This window comes from Mytilus californianus, unplaced genomic scaffold, assembly GCF_021869535.1.
Source record: "Mytilus californianus isolate M0D057914Y unplaced genomic scaffold, xbMytCali1.0.p SCAF_2, whole genome shotgun sequence".
In the NCBI taxonomy this organism is placed as follows: Eukaryota; Metazoa; Mollusca; class Bivalvia; order Mytilida; family Mytilidae; genus Mytilus; species Mytilus californianus.
Window position 1 is genome coordinate 45,470,821 of NW_026262668.1, and position 16,009 is coordinate 45,486,829.

The following is a 16,009-nucleotide window of genomic DNA, read 5'->3' on the forward strand; positions in this document are numbered from 1 at the left end:
TTAAGTTTCCGCTTTAAATCCAGACTTTTTGCTGTTGCAATCAATTTAGAAAATAATGTGATGCATGTTTTATTTTAAATCCCAAATTAGAGAAAAGTATAAAAACAATTACTATACATTCTTATTAAAGTATTCAGCATTAGAGTATAAATTGGAATGAAAGAAATTTTAGCCCAATTTGTTATAAAGCTTCAATCTGTTGTTTCAGGAAAAAAAAGATTTTTATTACCTAACAAATATAAATATAGTTTTAAGAAAAAATTGTAATGACCAAATACTTACATGTGACTTATCCTAATGTGCATTTGCAATGGAAGCATCTTTCATGGTATAGGAGTCTTACATATTTAGGCTATCTGAAACGAAAACAATAAAAATATACATTAATTTCAGCTTTTAATCCAGACTATTTGCTGTTGCAATCAATTCAGAAATTAATGTGATGCATGTTTTATGTCAAATCTTCAATTGGAGACAAGAATTTTTACAAAACCAAGAGTTCCAAATGGTGAAGTTGAAATCATTACTTCGTGTTCCTTATGTCGTAACTACAATCCAATTCCCTTTTCACGAATGTGACATACCGAATTAAGACTATTTACCGGCTTTGTTATAACATGAGCAACACGACGGGTGCCACATGTGGAGCAGAATCTGCTAACCCTTCCGGAGCACCTGAGATCACCCCAGTTTTTGGTGGGGTTCGTGTTGCTGTTGTACCCCTATTTGTGACATGTTTACCTATTGTGTCTGTTTGTTTTGTTCACACATCGCTGTTAATATAATGGAATTTGATGCGACTGTCATACAAGCCAGAGGTTTAGCTAGCTTTAAAACCAGGTTTAATCCACCATTTTCTACACAAGAAAATGCCTGTACCAAGTCAGGAATATGACAGTTGTTATCCATTCATTTGATGTGTTTGAGCTTTTCATTAGGGGCTTTCCGTTCTGAATTTTCCTTGGAGTTCAGTATTTTTGTGATTTTACTTTTTTCTTATTAAGATATATCTCATTACAGTGAATATTTCAATAAATGAAATGTAGGACCAATTTGTATTAAAAATTTCAAGCTGTTGTTCCAGGAAAAACTGATTTTTATTACCTAACAAATATAAACATAGTTTTAAGGACAATTTTAAGGAATAAATACCTACATGTGACTAATCCTAATATGTTATCTGCAATGGAAGCATCTTTCATGGTATAGGAGTCTTACATATTTAGGCTGTATCTGTAACAAAAACAAATATTTGAAATTATTTTCAGCTTCAAAATCAAAGCTATTTGCTGTTGCAATCAATTCAGAAATTAATGTGATGCATGTTTTATGTCAAATCCTAAATTGGAGACGTATATTTACAATACCTATACATTCTTATTAAAATATACTTTATTAGGATATAAATAAGAATAAAAGAAATTTTAAACCAACTTGTTATAAAGCTTCAATCTGTTGTTTCAGTGAAAACTGATTTTTAATGCCTAACAAATATAAACCTTGTTTAATGAAAAAAATTGTAATGAATAAATACTTACATGTAACTAATCCTAATGTGCTATCTACAATGAAACCATCTTCATTGTCGAAGAGTAACATATTTAGGCTCTATCTGTAAAAAAAAATAAAAAAATTGTCAATTAGTATCACTTTTAAATAGGGAATATTTGCTAGTGCAATCAATTCAGAAATTAATGTGATGCATGTTTTATGTCAAATCCTAAATTGGAGACTTAGTATATTTACAATTACTTAACTTATTACAGTAAATATTTGAATAAAAGAAATGTTAGACAAATTTGTAATAAAATTTTAAACGGTTGTTCAAGGGGAAAACTGATTTTTGTTACCTTCCACATATAAAAAGAGTTAAAAGTACAATTATAATGACCAAATACTTACATGATATGTATCTTCGTGTGCTATATACCATGAAAGCATCTTCATTGTCAAGGAGTGTAACATATTTAGTCCGTATCTGTAACAAAAACAAAAATTCTAAATCAGTATCAGCTTTAAATATAGAATATTGATTGTTGCAATTAATACAAAGTTAACATGATGCATTTTTTATGACAAATCCTAATTTGAAGACAAGTATATAAACAATTTCTATACATTATCATTAAAATAATCTTCATAAGAGTATAAATTTGAATAAAAGAAATTTTAAACCAATTTGTAATCAAATCTAATTTAAGCTGTTGTTCCAGGGAAAACTGATTTTTGTTACCTGGAAACCATATAAACATAGTTTAAAGTACAATTAAAAATACCAAATACCTACATGCTACGTATCCAGATGTGTGATCAATCTACCATGAAACCATCTTCATTGTCAAGGAGTGTAACATATTTAGGCTGTATCTGAAAATATCAAAATCGAGTTTAAAATGTCATTTCCAGTCTTAGATTATAGCTAACTGAGTGCGGATTCCAAAAATATATGGTTTCTATACACTTTTGTCCGAAATAAGGGAGATAATTTGTTACTTCCGGTTTGAAAAATATTACTTCTGGTATAATATGATAGGTTACTTGACATGGATTCCAAAAATATATGGTTCTATATACTTTTACATTAAATAAGTACAAAAAATAGCTACTTCCGGTTCACACAAGGTCACTTCTGGTTGCCTTTTTCGAGGTCATATGGCTTGCAACCTAATGCAAGAAGTCCTATGGCTCTATCATTTATAAAAAATAAAGTTAATGCTAAGGTCAAAATCTAGAACGTCAAATTTACCAATGACCTTGACCTATATTTCAAGGTCATAAAGTAAGGACCTCAAATCAAAAAATCATAGGTCTCTACTATATATGGTTAATGAGTAATATCACCATACAGCTAGTTTTAAATATGAGAGGGGAGAAAACTCCCACTTTATGTCAACGTACGCGTTCAACCAAAAATCATGTGTTACGACATTTTGCATATAACAATTTTGTAAAAATATTTTGTCAATATCTTATACGGCCTCTGATAATAAGAAATAACAAGCCAAAATAAAAATTTAGAACATGACCTTGACCTTTGACCTTGACCTAAATTTTCTTTAAGTGGACCAAGGACCTCAAACTAAAACACCCTAGGTCTCTATCACTAATGGTTTACAAGTTACAAATACATAAGGGGGAATAACTCTCATATGGAGTCTTCGTAACGCTTCGATCAAAATGAAACGTAACATTCAGAGGATATAACGAGTAATTTGGAAAAATAAATTAGTTGGTTTCTTCTAAGGTTGCGAAGAATAAGAAATAAGAAAAACAAGTGTTCGGGAGATAACTCTTACATAGAAAAGTATTCCGTTAAGCGGTGTCAGTTTCAAAAGCGTATAAACTGTTTGATATCATATACCAAATATAAAAGCGACATCTTGCGAAACAACCAAACAGCGAAGGAAAAAAAAATAATAATCAGAACAAAAGCATTAGGAAAAGTGGAAAGACCTTATCAGCTTCAAATAGAGACTATTTACTGTTGCAATCAATTATAAATAAATGTCACTTATATTTTATGTCAAATCCTTAATTGGACTCAAGTATATTTACAATTGCTAGTATGCTACGCATTCATGTTAAAATTTACTTCAATAAGATTATTAATTTGAAAAAAAAAAAAATATGTACACTAATTTGAAACAAAATTTTATTTAAGCTGTTGTTCCAGGGGAAACTGATATTTATTACCCAACACAGATAAACACAAGTCTAAAAGTACAATTGTAATGACTAAATACTTACATGTTAAACATCCTAATGTGCCATCTACCATGAAACCATCTACATTGTGTGGGAGTGGAACACATCTGGGCTGTGTGTGTTACAAAAGAAAAAATTTAAATTAGCATCAGCTTTAGATGGAGAATATTTAATGGCTGTTGAAAAAATTTAAATAAAATGCTCCGCTGGGGCGCAGCTTGATACGACCGCAGAGGTCGAACCCTGAACAGTTGGGGCAAGTATGGACACAACATTCAAGCTTGATACAGCACTGAATTTGGATTGTAATTAAATATTTGACACAGCATAGGTTTCTGACACAGAATGAAAGTGGTCCAAGAACTTAAAAATTTTTAATTTACCTATTCAAACCATATCATTATTATTTGCTTTTATACAAAATCAGAAATAACCAATTTAAAATGGTAAATTTTAAAGAAAAAAAAAATCCTCCCCCAATTTTTTGAACCCCCTTATGATTCATCACCCCCAAACTCAATCCCAGCCTTCCCTTTGTGGTATGGTACCTTGCAGTACAATTTCAGAGAGATCCATACACTTGAACACAAGTTATTGTCTGGAAACTAGAAAAATGCTTGTTTTATGGCCCCTTATTCCAAAACCTTAAGGGCAATTACCCCCAAACTCAAACCCAGCTTTCCCTTTGTGATATGGAACCTTGTAGTACAATTTCATAAAGATCCATACACTTACACACAAGTTATTGTCCTGAAACTAGAAAAATGCTTGTTTTTTGGCCCTTTTATGGCCCCTAATTCCTAAAATTTGGAGGCAATTACCCCCAAAATCAATCCCAGCCTTCCCTTTGTGTTATGGTACCTTGCAGTACAATTTCAGAGAGATCCATACACTTGAACACAAGTTATTGTCATGAAACTAGAAAAATGCTTGATTTTTTGCCCCATTTTGGCCCCTAATTCCTAAAATTTGGAGGCAATTACCCCCAAAATCAATCCCAGCATTCCCTTTGTGATATGGAACCTTGTGATACAATGTCAGAGAGATCCATACACTTACACATAAGTTATTGTCATGAAACTAGAAAAATGCTTGTTTTTTGCCCCTTTTTGGCCACTAATTCCTAAAATTTGGAGACAATTACCCCCCCCAAAATCAATCCCAGCATTCCCTTTGTGATATGGAACCTTGTGGTACAATGTCAGAGAGATCTATACACTTACACACAAGTTATGTCTGGAAGTTACAAAAATGCTTATTTTTGGCCCCTAATTCCTTAACTGTTGGTACCATAACCCCCAAAATCAATCCCCACCTTCCTTTTGTGGTATTGAACCTTATGGTAAAATTTCATTGAGATCCATTCACTTAAACTAAAGTTAGAGTGCAAAAACTAATGTGTCTTCGGACGAAGCCAACGTCATACCAATATACGACCACAAAAATTTGTTTGCGGTTGTATAAAAATTAATGTGATTCACGTTTCATGTCAAATCTTAAATTACGGACAATTAATTTACAATTACTCTTTCATTCTTATTAAAATATACCACATTTGAAATTCGAATAAAAGATATTTTAGACCAATTTGTAATAAAATTTTAAGATTTTGTTTCAGTGAAAACAGATTTTTATTGACTTCCAAATATTAACATAGTTTTAAGTACAATTCTAATGACCAAATACTTACATGTTGACTCTTCCTATCTGCCATGAATCCATCTTCTCTGTCTAGGAGTGCAACATATTTAGGCTGTATCTTTAACAAAAACTATAACTTAATATCAGTTTTAGAGTCTATTTGCTGTTGCAATTTTTTTTCAGAATTTAATCTTTTGCATGTTGGACAAGAATATTTATAATTACTATACATTCCATTAAGAATATATTTCATTAAGAGTATAAATTTGAAGAAAATATTTTTAGACCAATTTGTAATAAAGTTTCAAATTGGTTGATAATGAAATGGAGCCAGACAAAAAACTAAATACATTTTACCATAAACACAAGTTTTCATCATACTATGTAATCAGCTCTGTTGGGGGATCTGTTTTCACGAGATTAGCGCCAATTAAATTCATCAATGTTATATCAAAATCTAAAAGTTTGCTCTCTGCAGAGGTCTGCTTTTACGAGACCCATTTTAACATAAAGCATCTTTTTGTCAAACTGTTCAGGAAAAAAACGGATTTTTATTACCTAACAAACATAAACATAGTTTTAAGAGAAATTGTAATGACCAAATACCTACATGTGCAACATCCTAATGTGCTATCTACAATGACAGCATCTTTCATGGTATAGGAGTGTTACATATTTAGGCTGTATAATCTGTAACAAAAACAAAAATTATAAATTAAGTTTCCGCTTTAAATCCAGACTTTTTGCTGTTGCAATCAATTTAGAAAATAATGTGATGCATGTTTTATTTTAAATCCCAAATTAGAGAAAAGTATAAAAACAATTACTATACATTCTTATTAAAGTATTCAGCATTAGAGTATAAATTGGAATGAAAGAAATTTTAGCCCAATTTGTTATAAAGCTTCAATCTGTTGTTTCAGGAAAAAAAAGATTTTTATTACCTAACAAATATAAATATAGTTTTAAGAAAAAATTGTAATGACCAAATACTTACATGTGACTTATCCTAATGTGCATTTGCAATGGAAGCATCTTTCATGGTATAGGAGTCTTACATATTTAGGCTATCTGAAACGAAAACAATAAAAATATACATTAATTTCAGCTTTTAATCCAGACTATTTGCTGTTGCAATCAATTCAGAAATTAATGTGATGCATGTTTTATGTCAAATCTTCAATTGGAGACAAGAATTTTTACAAAACCAAGAGTTCCAAATGGTGAAGTTGAAATCATTACTTCGTGTTCCTTATGTCGTAACTACAATCCAATTCCCTTTTCACGAATGTGACATACCGAATTAAGACTATTTACCGGCTTTGTTATAACATGAGCAACACGACGGGTGCCACATGTGGAGCAGAATCTGCTAACCCTTCCAGAGCACCTGAGATCACCCCAGTTTTTGGTGGGGTTCGTGTTGCTGTTGTACCCCTATTTGTGACATGTTTACCTATTGTGTCTGTTTGTTTTGTTCACACATCTCTGTTAATATAATGGAATTTGATGCGACTGTCATACAAGCCAGAGGTTTAGCTAGCTTTAAAACCAGGTTTAATCCACCATTTTCTACACAAGAAAATGCCTGTACCAAGTCAGGAATATGACAGTTGTTATCCATTCATTTGATGTGTTTGAGCTTTTCATTAGGGGCTTTCCGTTCTGAATTTTCCTTGGAGTTCAGTATTTTTGTGATTTTACTTTTTTCTTATTAAGATATATCTCATTACAGTGAATATTTCAATAAATGAAATGTAGGACCAATTTGTATTAAAAATTTCAAGCTGTTGTTCCAGGAAAAACTGATTTTTATTACCTAACAAATATAAACTTAGTTTTAAGGACAATTTTAAGGAATAAATACCTACATGTGACTAATCCTAATATGTTATCTGCAATGGAAGCATCTTTCATGGTATAGGAGTCTTACATATTTAGGCTGTATCTGTAACAAAAACAAATATTTGAAATTATTTTTAGCTTCAAAATCAAAGCTATTTGCTGTTGCAATCAATTCAGAAATTAATGTGATGCATGTTTTATGTCAAATCCTAAATTGGAGACGTATATTTACAATACCTATACATTCTTATTAAAATATACTTTATTAGGATATAAATAAGAATAAAAGAAATTTTAAACCAACTTGTTATAAAGCTTCAATCTGTTGTTTCAGTGAAAACTGATTTTTAATGCCTAACAAATATAAACCTTGTTTAATGAAAAAAATTGTAATGAATAAATACTTACATGTAACTAATCCTAATGTGCTATCTACAATGAAACCATCTTCATTGTCGAAGAGTAACATATTTAGGCTCTATCTGTAAAAAAAAATAAAAAAATTGTCAATTAGTATCACTTTTAAATAGGGAATATTTGCTAGTGCAATCAATTCAGAAATTAATGTGATGCATGTTTTATGTCAAATCCTAAATTGGAGACTACGTATATTTACAATTACTTAACGTATTACAGTAAATATTTGAATAAAAGAAATGTTAGACAAATTTGTAATAAAATTTTAAACGGTTGTTCAAGGGGAAAACTGATTTTTGTTACCTTCCACATATAAAAAGAGTTAAAAGTACAATTATAATGACCAAATACTTACATGATATGTATCTTCGTGTGCTATATACCATGAAAGCATCTTCATTGTCAAGGAGTGTAACATATTTAGTCCGTATCTGTAACAAAAACAAAAATTCTAAATCAGTATCAGCTTTAAATATAGAATATTGATTGTTGCAATTAATACAAAGTTAATATGATGCATTTTTTATGACAAATCCTAATTTGAAGACAAGTATATAAACAATTTCTATACATTATCATTAAAATAATCTTCATAAGAGTATAAATTTGAATAAAAGAAATTTTAAACCAATTTGTAATCAAATCTAATTTAAGCTGTTGTTCCAGGGAAAACTGATTTTTGTTACCTGGAAACCATATAAACATAGTTTAAAGTACAATTAAAAATACCAAATACCTACATGCTACGTATCCAGATGTGTGATCAATCTACCATGAAACCATCTTCATTGTCAAGGAGTGTAACATATTTAGGCTGTATCTGAAAATATCAAAATCCAGTTTAAAATGTCATTTCCAGTCTTAGATTATAGCTAACTGAGTGCGGATTCCAAAAATATATGGTTTCTATACACTTTTGTCCGAAATAAGGGAGATAATTTGTTACTTCCGGTTTGAAAAATATTACTTCTGGTATAATATGATAGGTTACTTGACATGGATTCCAAAAATATATGGTTCTATATACTTTTACATTAAATAAGTACAAAAAATAGCTACTTCCGGTTCACACAAGGTCACTTCTGGTTGCCTTTTTCGAGGTCATATGGCTTGCAACCTAATGCAAGAAGTCCTATGGCTCTATCATTTATAAAAAATAAAGTTAATGCTAAGGTCAAAATCTAGAACGTCAAATTTACCAATGACCTTGACCTATATTTCAAGGTCATAAAATAAGGACCTCAAATCAAAAAATCATAGGTCTCTACTATATATGGTTAATGAGTAATATCACCATACAGCTAGTTTTAAATATGAGAGGGGAGAAAACTCCCATTTTATGTCAACGTACGCGTTCAACCAAAAATCATGTGTTACGACATTTTGCATATAACAATTTTGTAAAAATATTTTGTCAATATCTTATACGGCCTCTGATAATAAGAAATAACAAGCCAAAATAAAAATTTAGAACATGACCTTGACCTTTGACCTTGACCTAAATTTTCTTTAAGTGGACCAAGGACCTCAAACCAAAACACCCTAGGTCTCTATCACTAATGGTTTACAAGTTACAAATACATAAGGGGGAATAACTCTCATATGGAGTCTTCGTAACGCTTCGATCAAAATGAAACGTAACATTCAGAGGATATAACGAGTAATTTGGAAAAATAAATTAGTTGGTTTCTTCTAAGGTTGCGAAGAATAAGAAATAACAAGAAAAACAAGTGTTCGGGAGATAACTCTTACATAGAAAAGTATTCCGTTAAGCGGTGTCAGTTTCAAAAGCGTATAAACTGTTTGATATCATATACCAAATATAAAAGCGACATCTTGCGAAACAACCAAACAGCGAAGGAAAAAAAAATAATAATCAGAACAAAAGCATTAGGAAAAGTGGAAAGACCTTATCAGCTTCAAATAGAGACTATTTACTGTTGCAATCAATTATAAATAAATGTCACTTATATTTTATGTCAAATCCTAAATTGGACTCAAGTATATTTACAATTGCTAGTATGCTACGCATTCATGTTAAAATTTACTTCAATAAGATTATTAATTTGAAAAAAAAAAAAATATGTACACTAATTTGAAACAAAATTTTATTTAAGCTGTTGTTCCAGGGGAAACTGATATTTATTACCCAACACAGATAAACATAAGTCTAAAAGTACAATTGTAATGACTAAATACTTACATGTTAAACATCCTAATGTGCCATCTACCATGAAACCATCTACATTGTGTGGGAGTGGAACACATCTGGGCTGTATGTGTTACAAAAGAAAAAATTTAAATTAGCATCAGCTTTAGATGGAGAATATTTAATGGCTGTTGAAAAAATTTAAATAAAATGCTCTGCTGGGGCGCAGCTTGATACGACCGCAGAGGTCGAACCCTGAACAGTTGGGGCAAGTATGGACACAACATTCAAGCTTGATACAGCACTGAATTTGGATTGTAATTAAATATTTGACACAGCATAGGTTTCTGACACAGAATGAAAGTGGTCCAAGAACTTAAAAAATTTTAATTTACCTATTCAAACCATATCATTATTATTTGCTTTTATACAAAATCAGAAATAACCAATTTAAAATGGTAAATTTTAAAGAAAAAAAATGAAAAAAAAATCCCCCCCCCCAATTTTTTGAACCCCCTTATGATTCATCACCCCAAACTCAATCCCAGCCTTCCCTTTGTGGTATGGTACCTTGCAGTACAATTTCAGAGAGATCCATACACTTGAACACAAGTTATTGTCTGGAAACTAGAAAAATGCTTGTTTTTTGGCCCCTTTTTTGGCCCCAAATTCCAAAACCTAAAGGGCAATTACCCCCAAACTCAAACCCAGCTTTCCCTTTGTGATATGGAACCTTGTAGTACAATTTCATAAAGATCCATACACTTACACACAAGTTATTGTCCTGAAACTAGAAAAATGCTTGTTTTTTGGCCCTTTTATGGCCCCTAATTCCTAAAATTTGGAGGCAATTACCCCCAAAATCAATCCCAGCCTTCCCTTTGTGTTATGGTACCTTGCAGTACAATTTCAGAGAGATCCATACACTTGAAAACGAGTTATTGTCTGGAAACTAAAAAAATGCTTGTTTTTTTGCCCCTTTTTGGCCCCAAATTCCTAAACGTTTACGGCAATTACCCCCAAACTCAAACCCAGCTTTCCCTTTGTGATATGGAACCTTGCAGTACAATTTCATAAAGATCCATACACTTACACACAAGTTATTGTCCTGAAACTAGAAAAATGCTTGTTTTATGGCCCCTTATTCCAAAACCTTAAGGGCAATTACATCCAAACTCAAACCCAGCTTTCCTTTTGTGATATGGAACCTTGTAGTACAATTTCATAAAGATCCATACACTTACACACAAGTTATTGTCCTGAAACTAGAAAAATGCTTGTTTTTTGGCCCTTTTATGGCCCCTAATTCCTAAAATTTGGAGGCAATTACCCCCAAAATTAATCCCAGCCTTCCCTTTGTGTTATGGTACCTTGCAGTACAATTTCAGAGAGATCCATACACTTGAACACAAGTTATTGTCATGAAACTAGAAAAATGCTTGATTTTTTGCCCCTTTTTGGCCCCTAATTCCTAAAATTTGGAGGCAATTACCCCCAAAATCAATCCCAGCATTCCCTTTGTGATATGGAACCTTGTGATACAATGTCAGAGAGATCCATACACTTACACATAAGTTATTGTCATGAAACTAGAAAAATGCTTGTTTTTTGCCCCTTTTTGGCCACTAATTCCTAAAATTTGGAGACAATTACCCCCCCAAAATCAATCCCAGCATTCCCTTTGTGATATGGAACCTTGTGGTACAATGTCAGAGAGATCTATACACTTACACACAAGTTATGTCTGGAAGTTACAAAAATGCTTATTTTTGGCCCCTAATTCCTTAACTGTTGGTACCATAACCCCCAAAATCAATCCCCACCTTCCTTTTGTGGTATTGAACCTTATGGTAAAATTTCATTGAGATCCATTCACTTAAACTAAAGTTAGAGTGCAAAAACTAATGTGTCTTCGGACGACGCCAACGTCATACCAATATACGACCACAAAAATTTGTTTGCGGTTGTATAAAAATTAATGTGATTCACGTTTCATGTCAAATCTTAAATTACGGACAATTAATTTACAATTACTCTTTCATTCTTATTAAAATATACCACATTTGAAATTCGAATAAAAGATATTTTAGACCAATTTGTAATAAAATTTTAAGATTTTGTTTCAGTGAAAACAGATTTTTATTGACTTCCAAATATTAACATAGTTTTAAGTACAATTCTAATGACCAAATACTTACATGTTGACTCTTCCTATCTGCCATGAATCCATCTTCTCTGTCTAGGAGTGCAACATATTTAGGCTGTATCTTTAACAAAAACTATAACTTAATATCAGTTTTAGAGTCTATTTGCTGTTGCAATTTTTTTCAGAATTTAATCTTTTGCATGTTGGACAAGAATATTTATAATTACTATACATTCCATTAAGAATATATTTCATTAAGAGTATAAATTTGAAGAAAATATTTTTAGACCAATTTGTAATAAAGTTTCAAATTGGTTGATAATGAAATGGAGCCAGACAAAAAACTAAATACATTTTACCATAAACACAAGTTTTCATCATACTATGTAATCAGCTCTGTTGGGGGATCTGTTTTCACGAGATTAGCGCCCATTAAATTCATCAATGTTATATCAAAATCTAAAAGTTTGCTCTCTGCAGAGGTCTGCTTTTACGAGACCCATTTTAACATAAAGCATCTTTTTGTCAAACTGTTCAGGAAAAAAACGGATTTTTATTACCTAACAAACATAAACATAGTTTTAAGAAAAATTGTAATGACCAAATACCTACATGTGCAACATCCTAATGTGCTATCTACAATGACAGCATCTTTCATGGTATAGGAGTGTTACATATTTAGGCTGTATAATCTGTAACAAAAACAAAAATTATAAATTAAGTTTCCGCTTTAAATCCAGACTTTTTGCTGTTGCAATCAATTTAGAAAATAATGTGATGCATGTTTTATTTTAAATCCCAAATTAGAGAAAAGTATAAAAACAATTACTATACATTCTTATTAATGTATTCAGCATTAGAGTATAAATTGGAATGAAAGAAATTTTAGCCCAATTTGTTATAAAGCTTCAATGTGTTGTTTCAGGAAAAAATAGATTTTTATTACCTAACAAATATAAATATAGTTTTAAGAAAAAATTGTAATGACCAAATACTTACATGTGACTTATCCTAATGTGCATCTGCAATGGAAGCATCTTTCATGGTATAGGAGTCTTACATATTTAGGCTATCTGAAACGAAAACAAAAAAAAATATACATTAATTTCAGACTATTTGCTGTTGCAATCAATTCAGAAATTAATGTGATGCATGTTTTATGTCAAATCTTCAATTGGAGACAAGAATTTTTACAAAACCAAGAGTTCCAAATGGTGAAGTTGAAATCATTACTTCGTGTTCCTTATGTCGTAACTACAATCCAATTCCCTTTTCACGAATGTGACATACCGAATTAAGACTATTTACCGGCTTTGTTATAACATGAGCAACACGACGGGTGCCACATGTGGAGCAGAATCTGCTAACCCTTCCGGAGCACCTGAGATCACCCCAGTTTTTGGTGGGGTTCGTGTTGCTGTTGTACCCCTATTTGTGACATGTTTACCTATTGTGTGTTTGTTTTGTTCACACATCGCTGTTAATATAATGGAATTTGATGCGACTGTCATACAAGCCAGAGGTTTAGCTAGCTTTAAAACCAGGTTTAATCCACCATTTTCTACACAAGAAAATGCCTGTACCAAGTCAGGAATATGACAGTTGTTATCCATTCATTTGATGTGTTTGAGCTTTTCATTAGGGGCTTTCCGTTCTGAATTTTCCTTGGAGTTCAGTATTTTTGTGATTTTACTTTTTTCTTATTAAGATATATCTCATTACAGTGAATATTTCAATAAATGAAATGTAGGACCAATTTGTATTAAAAATTTCAAGCTGTTGTTCCAGGAAAAACTGATTTTTATTACCTAACAAATATAAACTTAGTTTTAAGGACAATTTTAAGGAATAAATACCTACATGTGACTAATCCTAATATGTTATCTGCAATGGAAGCATCTTTCATGGTATAGGAGTCTTACATATTTAGGCTGTATCTGTAACAAAAACAAATATTTGAAATTATTTTCAGCTTCAAAATCAAAGCTATTTGCTGTTGCAATCAATTCAGAAATTAATGTGATGCATGTTTTATGTCAAATCCTAAATTGGAGACGTATATTTACAATACCTATACATTCTTATTAAAATATACTTTATTAGGATATAAATAAGAATAAAAGAAATTTTAAACCAACTTGTTATAAAGCTTCAATCTGTTGTTTCAGTGAAAACTGATTTTTAATGCCTAACAAATATAAACCTTGTTTAATGAAAAAAATTGTAATGAATAAATACTTACATGTAACTAATCCTAATGTGCTATCTACAATGAAACCATCTTCATTGTCGAAGAGTAACATATTTAGGCTCTATCTGTAAAAAAAAATAAAAAAATTGTCAATTAGTATCACTTTTAAATAGGGAATATTTGCTAGTGCAATCAATTCAGAAATTAATGTGATGCATGTTTTATGTCAAATCCTAAATTGGAGACTACGTATATTTACAATTACTTAACGTATTACAGTAAATATTTGAATAAAAGAAATGTTAGACAAATTTGTAATAAAATTTTAAACGGTTGTTCAAGGGGAAAACTGATTTTTGTTACCTTCCACATATAAAAAGAGTTAAAAGTACAATTATAATGACCAAATACTTACATGATATGTATCTTCGTGTGCTATATACCATGAAAGCATCTTCATTGTCAAGGAGTGTAACATATTTAGTCCGTATCTGTAACAAAAACAAAAATTCTAAATCAGTATCAGCTTTAAATATAGAATATTGATTGTTGCAATTAATACAAAGTTAATATGATGCATTTTTTATGACAAATCCTAATTTGAAGACAAGTATATAAACAATTTCTATACATTATCATTAAAATAATCTTCATAAGAGTATAAATTTGAATAAAAGAAATTTTAAACCAATTTGTAATCAAATCTAATTTAAGCTGTTGTTCCAGGGAAAACTGATTTTTGTTACCTGGAAACCATATAAACATAGTTTAAAGTACAATTAAAAATACCAAATACCTACATGCTACGTATCCAGATGTGTGATCAATCTACCATGAAACCATCTTCATTGTCAAGGAGTGTAACATATTTAGGCTGTATCTGAAAATATCAAAATCGAGTTTAAAATGTCATTTCCAGTCTTAGATTATAGCTAACTGAGTGCGGATTCCAAAAATATATGGTTTCTATACACTTTTGTCCGAAATAAGGGAGATAATTTGTTACTTCCGGTTTGAAAAATATTACTTCTGGTATAATATGATAGGTTACTTGACATGGATTCCAAAAATATATGGTTCTATATACTTTTACATTAAATAAGTACAAAAAATAGCTACTTCCGGTTCACACAAGGTCACTTCTGGTTGCCTTTTTCGAGGTCATATGGCTTGCAACCTAATGCAAGAAGTCCTATGGCTCTATCATTTATAAAAAATAAAGTTAATGCTAAGGTCAAAATCTAGAACGTCAAATTTACCAATGACCTTGACCTATATTTCAAGGTCATAAAATAAGGACCTCAAATCAAAAAATCATAGGTCTCTACTATATATGGTTAATGAGTAATATCACCATACAGCTAGTTTTAAATATGAGAGGGGAGAAAACTCCCATTTTATGTCAACGTACGCGTTCAACCAAAAATCATGTGTTACGACATTTTGCATATAACAATTTTGTAAAAATATTTTGTCAATATCTTATACGGCCTCTGATAATAAGAAATAACAAGCCAAAATAAAAATTTAGAACATGACCTTGACCTTTGACCTTGACCTAAATTTTCTTTAAGTGGACCAAGGACCTCAAACCAAAACACCCTAGGTCTCTATCACTAATGGTTTACAAGTTACAAATACATAAGGGGGAATAACTCTCATATGGAGTCTTCGTAACGCTTCGATCAAAATGAAACGTAACATTCAGAGGATATAACGAGTAATTTGGAAAAATAAATTAGTTGGTTTCTTCTAAGGTTGCGAAGAATAAGAAATAACAAGAAAAACAAGTGTTCGGGAGATAACTCTTACATAGAAAAGTATTCCGTTAAGCGGTGTCAGTTTCAAAAGCGTATAAACTGTTTGATATCATATACCAAATATAAAAGCGACATCTTGCGAAACAACCAAACAG

The 16,009-nt window shown here is 31.1% G+C and overlaps 1 protein-coding gene across 1 annotated transcript in view; it reads right to left on the reverse strand.

Moving 5' to 3' along the window:
- The window catches only part of LOC127727978 (uncharacterized), a 153,854-nt gene that overhangs the window by 41,280 nt on the left and 96,565 nt on the right, over positions 1-16,009 (reverse strand). Inside the window, exons 24-44 of the mRNA XM_052235121.1 lie at positions 14,895-14,974; positions 14,510-14,585; positions 14,146-14,219; positions 13,764-13,840; positions 12,903-12,976; positions 12,516-12,595; positions 11,956-12,024; positions 9,812-9,881; positions 8,349-8,428; positions 7,964-8,039; positions 7,600-7,673; positions 7,218-7,294; positions 6,344-6,417; positions 5,957-6,036; positions 5,396-5,464; positions 3,748-3,817; positions 2,288-2,367; positions 1,903-1,978; positions 1,539-1,612; positions 1,157-1,233; positions 283-356 (exon numbers count right to left, since the gene is read on the reverse strand). The gene's annotated coding sequence lies outside the window, so the exon portion shown is untranslated. The remainder of the gene's footprint in view (positions 1-282; positions 357-1,156; positions 1,234-1,538; positions 1,613-1,902; positions 1,979-2,287; positions 2,368-3,747; positions 3,818-5,395; positions 5,465-5,956; positions 6,037-6,343; positions 6,418-7,217; positions 7,295-7,599; positions 7,674-7,963; positions 8,040-8,348; positions 8,429-9,811; positions 9,882-11,955; positions 12,025-12,515; positions 12,596-12,902; positions 12,977-13,763; positions 13,841-14,145; positions 14,220-14,509; positions 14,586-14,894; positions 14,975-16,009) is intronic.